The sequence below is a fragment of the Pseudopodoces humilis genome, chromosome 6, assembly GCF_049639895.1.
Source record: "Pseudopodoces humilis isolate 2021_Gansu_Grassland_sample_001 chromosome 6, ASM4963989v1, whole genome shotgun sequence".
NCBI classification, from domain to species: Eukaryota; Metazoa; Chordata; class Aves; order Passeriformes; family Paridae; genus Pseudopodoces; species Pseudopodoces humilis.
Window position 1 is genome coordinate 47,485,496 of NC_142205.1, and position 8,695 is coordinate 47,494,190.

The window sequence follows — 8,695 nt, forward strand, 5'->3', positions numbered from 1 at the left end:
TTCAGCCTTAGTGGAATTTACCAAGGAAATATTACTTATTTGGCAAGAAAATACACACTTAGGATCAACAGTACACTGTGTTTTTCATGGGCAAGAGATGCATAAAAACCTTCTGTTCAACATTAGAGGCAGATGACAGATTCTTAAAAAAAGAAGAAAAACCAAAAAACAAAAATGTAATCACCAGGAAAGAAAAAAGTTTCATTAACAGAAGAGATTTACATGAAGACAAGTTCTTGATCATAATTCTAATAGGAACTGTATTGAATTAAGCAGGCCAGCAGTTTTGTATAATACCTGAAAAAATTATGGACTTCTGCTAAGTCTTCTCTCATGAGCCAAAACTGCAAGCTACGACTTCTTGGGTTATATAAGATTTTAATATATAAGGAAGAGCCATAAATCAACCTGCAAAGTTACCAGAATTGTCTTTTTCACAAAAGAAGCAAATAACTTGGTGCAGTGTGGATTCAATTGTTCCTGCTCACGAATTATGGTCCTTACAGCAAGAAATACACTGGGAGATACAGAACCAGAAGAAAATTATTCACAACGGCCTAAGGTAGCAGCTTAGACTATCAAACAGCTTTCATAACTGTTTCTCCCTGTGCCTTGGGCTCATTGCCAATACTGGGGGGAGAAGGAGAGGGCAAGTATGGGTGTGCTGCCCAGACTTCTATATAAATTATAAATTATGACAATGCCTTTCCAGAGAGAAATGATCAAGCACTACTTTAACCTGGTCCTTTAGGCGGTTTTATTTTTTTCAAAATGAACCTGAATCTTTATATAAATTCTAGCAAAGATGGAGTGAATTAGCTGAAAATAAATAAATCACTCTTGGTCCTGGTTTTCCCTCAGTTTCATTTGGTTTCAGATGCTGTATCTTTGCTTGCCTCACTCAGCTATAGTTGTGTAATGAGATGCATCCTCTGGTACTGGTTGCTGATAAATTGACCTAGAACTGCTTATATAAATGAATTTAAATTGCTATTCTCAAGGGGAAAATGGCTGTGTCTAATGAAATTCTTTATTTAATTTCAAAAATCTTGTTTTGACATACAGAAAATTTGTAGTATATTTTGAGATACCAAGGGGAAGTTGCAGGCAGGAAAACCCACTGCAGATGCTCTGAGGAAGAGTTTTCATTTAGTTTTGATATTGTTGACCCAACTTCTCTGCTCAACTTTAAACTGCAAACTCTGAAAGAATAGCTGAGAGTGAAAGGGACTTCTGTTGGTCACCTGGTTCAACCTCCCTCCTCAAGCAGGGTCACCCACAGCTGATTGCCCGGGACTTTGTCCAGGTAGCTTTTGAATAGTTCCAAGGATGAACACCCCTCAACCTCTCTGGGCAACCCATGCCAATATCCAGTCACCCTCACAGTGAAAAAGTGTTTCCTCACATTCAGGTGGAATCTCCTGTCCATAGCCTCTTGTCCTGTCACTGGACATTATTGGCAAGTAGGAAATTAAGCAGTTTCAGGGTTATCTACAGGGTTTGGTGGACATTTACTGATTATTTTATAGTCTGCTAAAACAATGCATAGTATTTCATACTATGTTCATTTTGAAGCTGTATATTCCAAATCGGTAAATAACACTTTTGAAGACTTCTATGTATTTTCAGGGTTATCTCTCAAGAGGAGACAATAAGTACTGCGTTTCCTTTAAAATGCAATCCAACACTTGCCTGAACTGTTGAAACAAACCACAATTCTCCTGAATTGCAATTTTCTTAAGGCAGAGAAACAAAACTGTCCTGACTTAGACTGGGAGCACAAGACTAGAAGATTTCTCCATCAGTAATGAGGAGACTCTTGAGAAGATAGAATGAGAAAATTTCAGAAAGAGTTGTAATGAATATCATTAAAGGAGAGGGAAAATCTAAAAAAGAATGCAACAAATCTATTGACAATTTTAAAAACTGTTTTCCAGACTGTATCAAAATGTTCCAAGATAAATTAAAAATAGTCCTGCAGAGCTCCACAGAATCCACAAGTAACAGACTTAGTGACAAAATTAATGACCAGTTCTGTGGACAGACAGAGGGCACACATTGATGAGCTGTGCTGAGCTTCTCATCCACCAGCATTCCCAAGTCCTCCTCCTCAGGGCTTATGGATGCTGAAAGCAGTCAGGGTCAGCAAGGGATGTGTGTGACTGGTGGCACCTGGCACAGGGGAGTGATTGATGACAGGCTCATGCCCTGCCTGAAACTGCAGCAAGAAGGATGCTGCCTGCCCACATGACAGTCCTCAGCCACATCCAGGACTCCCCCAAATAGGATCTAGACCGCTGGTCTTGATGGTCATCTCTGAGTTATCCCATGTTCAGGATGCTGCTGTGTTTGGATGCCTCTGCCAGCACAGGGGAAGGATAGTCCCAGTGCAGTATCCTGCCCCAGCTCACTCCCAGAGGAAAAATGAGATGAGTGGGACTGGTCCTCAGCCAGGCTGTCCCCCTGCAGCTTATCACAGCCTTGTGTCCCCCTCTGGAGCAAGCACAGCCATCAACCAGCAACCTCTTCTGCTGCTGGGAGTGTCACCAGCCTCTTGGTCCCCCCAAGTGTGAATGTCCATGTGGGGCTTGGATGGTTTCCATCCTCTTGTGTTCCTCATGTTTGCCACAGGAGGGGCATGGGAAGGTACCTTCACCAAGCTGGTTCCCCATGCAGGACAGGGATGCAGCAACAGCAGATTCAAAGTTGCTGTGTGGTGACAAGTCTCCTGCAGCCACTTTTGGGGCACTTCTGCAAAACAACCCCGTGGTAAGGCCAGAGACAGTGGGAAGCAGGGACACCCTCTGCAACTCATGCTGCATCCCTCCAGCTTGCTCTAGCACTCCCAAACATTCCCTCATCCCCACAAACTTCTCCAAGAAACACTGTTTATCCCTGGAATGTTTTTGTCTAAAATTTCCCTGGTAGGATTAAGAAAAAACAAAACAAAAGAAAAAACAAACAAAGAAAGAAACAAACAAAAAACATCACCCATGCTGTCTGAATTAATTGCTCATTTGAAACAATCTGAAAATTGTGAGAAACAGGAAAAGCTATTGATATCTGGAAGGATGAATCTGACTAGCAAGTGCTAAAAGTCACGAACCAAGTTTGGCTCAGTTAAGTACCCCTGAATTTTGTCATTGAATCAGCTTATACAGCAGACATAACCAAATGTTTGGATTATTCACTTTTAAAAGAGGTCAGTGGTACAACCTTGTTTCATGATTGAAAATTTTTCCTGCACATTCAGAGTCACTTCAATGTACCAAGTTTAACTGACTCCTTGCAAGAATGAACAAAAGGACTTGATGGTAATGTATGAAAGATTTGATAGCATATGCCAGAGAACCTCCCTGACCATTCTAACTCAGTGTCCAATCAAGGTCTCATCTAGTAATCAACAAGTTACTAAAGGAACCTCTGATGCTGTGTTTGTTCTCTTTCCTGCAAGGGCCTGTCAGGAGATTACAAATGTTGCCTTTCCACCCTAAAACAAAAAAGGGGAATTATGGATGCTGAAAGCAGGCAGGGAGCACAGAGCCTGTGTGAAACCAGGTCACATAACTTTCTCAGACTGGCCTGAGAAAGTGTGGACTGAGAAATCATAAGGAGGAATCCATACAGTCCTTGGAGAAGGACAACAACGTTTGCAGGCGTTATTTGTATCCTTGTTGTTTTCTTGCAAGAAAAGGTCAAGGGGTGGTGTACCCAACCCAACTGTCTAGTAATGGTGATGTGTTGGTTTAATGACCAATGAGAGTTTTACCTCTCACACCTTCTCAGACCTCTCTATAAAAGAAGACCTGGAATAATAAAACTTGCTCTCTTGTGAAACCCTGAAGGGAGTCCATGTCGTACTTCCATGGCCGTTCCTAATATAGTGCGACAAGGGCTGTTCTCAATCTATTCTTCACCCAGCTTGTATTTGTGTTCCCCTGACCCAGGTGCAAGACCTGGCACTTAGCCTTGCTGAATATCATGAGGTTTGCATGGACTCTCCTCCTGAGCCTGCCAATGTCCCTCTGGGTGATATCCCTTCCCTCCAGCATGTCAATCACACCACTCAGCTTGCTGTCATCAGCAAACTCTCTGAGAGTGCACTAAAATTCCACTGTCCATGTCACAGACAAAAACATTAGAAAGTGCCAGTCCCAACACCAGCTCCTGAGGAACATCTCTTGTCACTGCTCTCCACTTGGACATGAAGCCATTGGCCACAACTCTTTGAGTGCAACCATGCAACCATTTCCTTATCCATTCAATGGTCCATCCATCAAGCCCACATCTCTCCAGCTCAGAGACAAGGATTTTATGTGGGACAAATGCTTTGCACAAGCCCAGGTAGCTGACACCAGTTGCTATATGCTCATAAACTAGCCATGGCTGAGAAGTATTCTTGGTCAAGTAGGGGACCTATTAGAGTTGAAAAGGTAGACAGGAAAGTGTCTATAGAAAGATCTCCTTTCTTTCAAGAACCACAGACTGAGCTTCTGTAAAATATTTTGCAATAATCTGAATAGTGTAAAAACTGCACCTTTAAAGTGACAAACTGTCAGCTCTCAAAGGCAGAGGAAAACTATCCAGGAAAACTATCCAGGTAAATGAGGTGTCATTTTTCCTTTAAGTGCAATTAAAAACAGTCATCTGCCCATCAGGAAACCAGACTGTCAGGCTTGCATAATACTCAGTTTATACTTTCACTGAAAGGAAAGGCAGTGATCACCTAAGAAAAAATGAATATATTTTAAACATGTTAAATCAGGAAGAAACCAAAAGAAGTCCACTTAAAGGGTCAGGTTTGTTTGTGCTGTAAATGACACCAAAGATACTAATCTCTGGTTCTTGACTCCCAGAAGATTATGATTTCTGGATTCAAACAAACAAATATTGAAGCCAAACCTAGTTGTCCTGAACTTTTAATTCATTTAGTTTGTGAATCATTTCCCTGACATTGTCAATAGCATTGATAATGAAAAGTTAGGTGTGCTCACTTCTAGAGCAACCCAACAGAGTATATGCAACCCCAAGGGGTAGTGTATCAGTGCGCCCTAGGGACACCTCTCATAGACATTTCTACAGATTCCTTCTGCATCCCAAAACCTGAGTTTCTCACTCCTCACACAGCGACAGCACAGCAAGGTCTTGATTAGAATTAAACTAGCACTTTCTGGCATTTACTGTTTTGAGTATTTTCTTCCTATTTGCTTTCATGGGTGTCAAATTTGGCTTTGATTTTCTTGGTTCAAACCAGCAAATTAGCAAATAAAGGTATTTTATACTCTTTCTAAATAAATGAAAGGTGCATACATACAAGAGTCAGACAGCATTTACAGAAACCTGCTTTGTTTCGTATAAGAAATTAATCTAGTGGATTTGATCATCCAGGCAGAAAGTACTACTCTTCAAAAGTACAGCTTGGGAACACCATCTGAAAACTTCATATTACTGTCTTCTGCACTGCACTGACTCTTCTCTGTAAGTGAAGATAAGTATTAATTCCTAGCATTTTTGTGCATGTGTGTGCCTACATTTTCATAGTTAAAAGATCTTCAGAGAGGCACTAACATTCTTCAAGATTAGATTCACAAGGTAAAACATAAAACTATATTTTCCAGCAATCTCCACACAGAGTAGCAAATTCTGTATAGGGGTGGTAGACACAGAACGGTACTGTGTTCTCCTCAGAACTTGAGTGCTCCCACTTCTTTCAAGTAAGGTAAGAGCAACCATCAAATGAATTAGCTGATTTATGTCTGCCAGGTTGGCAGTGTATGCACCAGTGGTGTTTATTCTTGTAAAAGAATAAACTTGAGCTAAAAACAATTGCAGTTGCAAGTTCTCTCAGTAAGGATTATTCTGCTGGAACATGTTTTACTTCAGAGGGCTTTTTGGTATTTACTACAGAGCATATAAATGTAATCCAATTGTAGTAAAGATTCATAAACTAACCAAAGGTTTCAAATTGCAAGTTTGCTTCAGATCACTTTGAAAAGGATTTTCTTTTCCAGAATCCTACTTTGAATGTAGAATGGTACTCCAACACGAATGAGGTATCTATTTATAACAAATGTTTGTGTGCAATGGTCAAATCCAAAAAAAAGAGGAATTGAATGTTTATTTTAGTCTTGATTTTCTTCCAATGCCTTGTGCAATTTATCCTGAAATTCTAATTATATCCCCCTATATAAACACAACAAATACGAAAAGGAAGTGTATTTTCTAGAGCTTTTTTCCTCCTTTTTCCAAAGTAAAGAGATGCTTGTGGTCAAATTACTTAATGAAAAGAATTCAGTGTGTCAGCGATCATCCCAACAAAGAAAACATGTCCATTTACAGTACTGTTTAACTATTTCTGTAGTTGGTGACCACATTAAATGGGTATTTGAATGGAAGCATGCCAGATGAATAAAAACAACCTTCATGGGGGCCAAACATTAGCTCTTTCTACAAAATTAGCTAAATGTGTGCAAATTACACACATCTACTATAACTGCTGACCTCTCAGGTAGCTCAATACTCTATATCTGATGTGATTTTTTTAAGAGAGCAATGCCAATAAAATACACCAGGAGTTGTTATCAGCCCAACATGTCATCGTCCAAGCTTATATTGAGCCATAGCAAAATATATACCTTACAGCTCAGGAACTGTAACACTGAAGATGGGTATAAAAATGGGTATCTATTCATGAAAGAATCTACAATTTAAGTTGAAAAGTAATGTTAGCTGGATCCCAAAATAACCAGAAGCTCAGCAATTCTACAACATTTTCATAGCTGCAGAATAAAATTGAATGCAAGTTAATTTTAGGAAGTCACCCACTGCAGATCTCAGTTGAAGGAAGGTGCCTGGAATTTGCAGTAGTGAATCAGAACCTTGGTTCTTCTGGTTGCCAAAAGTGATCTGGACTGGATGCCTTTGAAAAAGGAGCAACAAAGTTTGTAACAAATATCAGTTGGCTCAAAATTCTCAGCCTAAGTTCTAAACCATGAGGCTACTGTCCCTCATGATCCTTCCCTACCATCTACTTGAACCATGCATAACTTTGTTGTCCTTATTTAAAACACCTTCAATTTAAAACCCTAATTTAAAACCCAGCTCAATGGTAGTTGTGAGAAATTCTACTGGCTAGATACAAATACCACAAAGAAATACTCATGTTATAAAATGCAATCACTTTACTTTGAGTTTGCAAGCTTATTGGCACTCTAAGAGCTCTACAAGAACTTGGTTATGATATCCCAGACCACCATTTTTGTATTTTCTTTGCAAAATAGTAGGATTCTTTGCATACAAGCTATTAAAATCACCTACATGATTTTCTTCAATGTTTCTTCAAAACACTTATGATTGTGTTTTAATGTGTATTTTTTTATACAGACTGAATGCAACCAAAATTGAGATAAGCTGGTGACAAAAAGGAAAAAAAAACAAATACCACATAAGCAGCTCTTACCTCTATCAATTCAAATAATTGATAATCCACAGATAATCCAGAAATGGTCCACAGTCCAGAACATACCAGATCAAAAACCTTCCTACAAACATATGGCAGGGAAAGGAAACAAAATTGCTAGAGGCAGAGAGTACCACAGCTGGAGTATATCAAATAACCACGCTCCATTCAGCAAACCCTTCTGTCTGTACATTTATACCTCACTGCTCCTCTTCACATGCCTGCACCAGAAGTACCCTACTATCTGGAGAATATCAGGCTAAAACATCTGATCAGTAGGGTAGCTACTACATGAGGTTTTTATCTTTTATTTTTACCCAAGTAAGTTTAAAATTACATTTTAGGCATACCCATGTTTATTTCAGAGATCAGAAAATGTACCCTCCATGTTTAGTCCACGTTTCCTATTTCCCATCTTACCACAGCCACAACTTCATTTCCCCTATTTGGGCACAGTTCTCTAACTCATACAAGCCCATAGAAGTAAACAGGACCCATCAGAGAGTCCTGGGAGAGCTGGCTGTAATCATCATGAGGCTGCTTCTTATCTTCTTTGAAAGGTTGTGGAGCCAGGGCAGGTTTCCCAATAATTTCAGAAAGGTAAATCTATCAGCCAGAAGGACACCTCAAGGACATACATGGAGGGCACTCTAATTTCCACCCCAGGGAAAATAAGAGGAAGGCCTTTTGGAGGCCCCCTTAATGCAATACATCTATGATTTCCATCTAACTCGGTAGCTTCCTTGAGAAATGGGTGTCACATCCCCACATAAAATCTAAAACTGTGAAGCTTTTCAATCCTCCTCCTTATCTGCAACACCATTTAAAACCACTTGATCTCTCATTCACTAATCATTACAAAATAATTGATCTGTGATGAGAATCCTGCCAACGACTATGATATGCTACTGTATAAAAGTGAAAAAAATTAAAGAAATCCAAAGGAAAAAAATGCTAAAACTGAGAAAGGCATAAAAAAGTGGGCTTCAGAACAATGTTGTAAGTAAGGAAAGTTTAGTTTTCTGTTTTCTATTTCATGGCACAACGAATTTACTGTTGCATTGTTGACCTGAGATCTGCCTTTGCCACTTTTTACTTTTATATAACAGAAGTCATTTTCTTTCCTCTCTTATGTCCAATTATTATATCTCTGGACAATTGCATTTCTCTTCAAGGTAACTTAGGATTAAACTGCTGTAATTGAAGGAAATGGAGCTACAACACAGTGTACTGCTA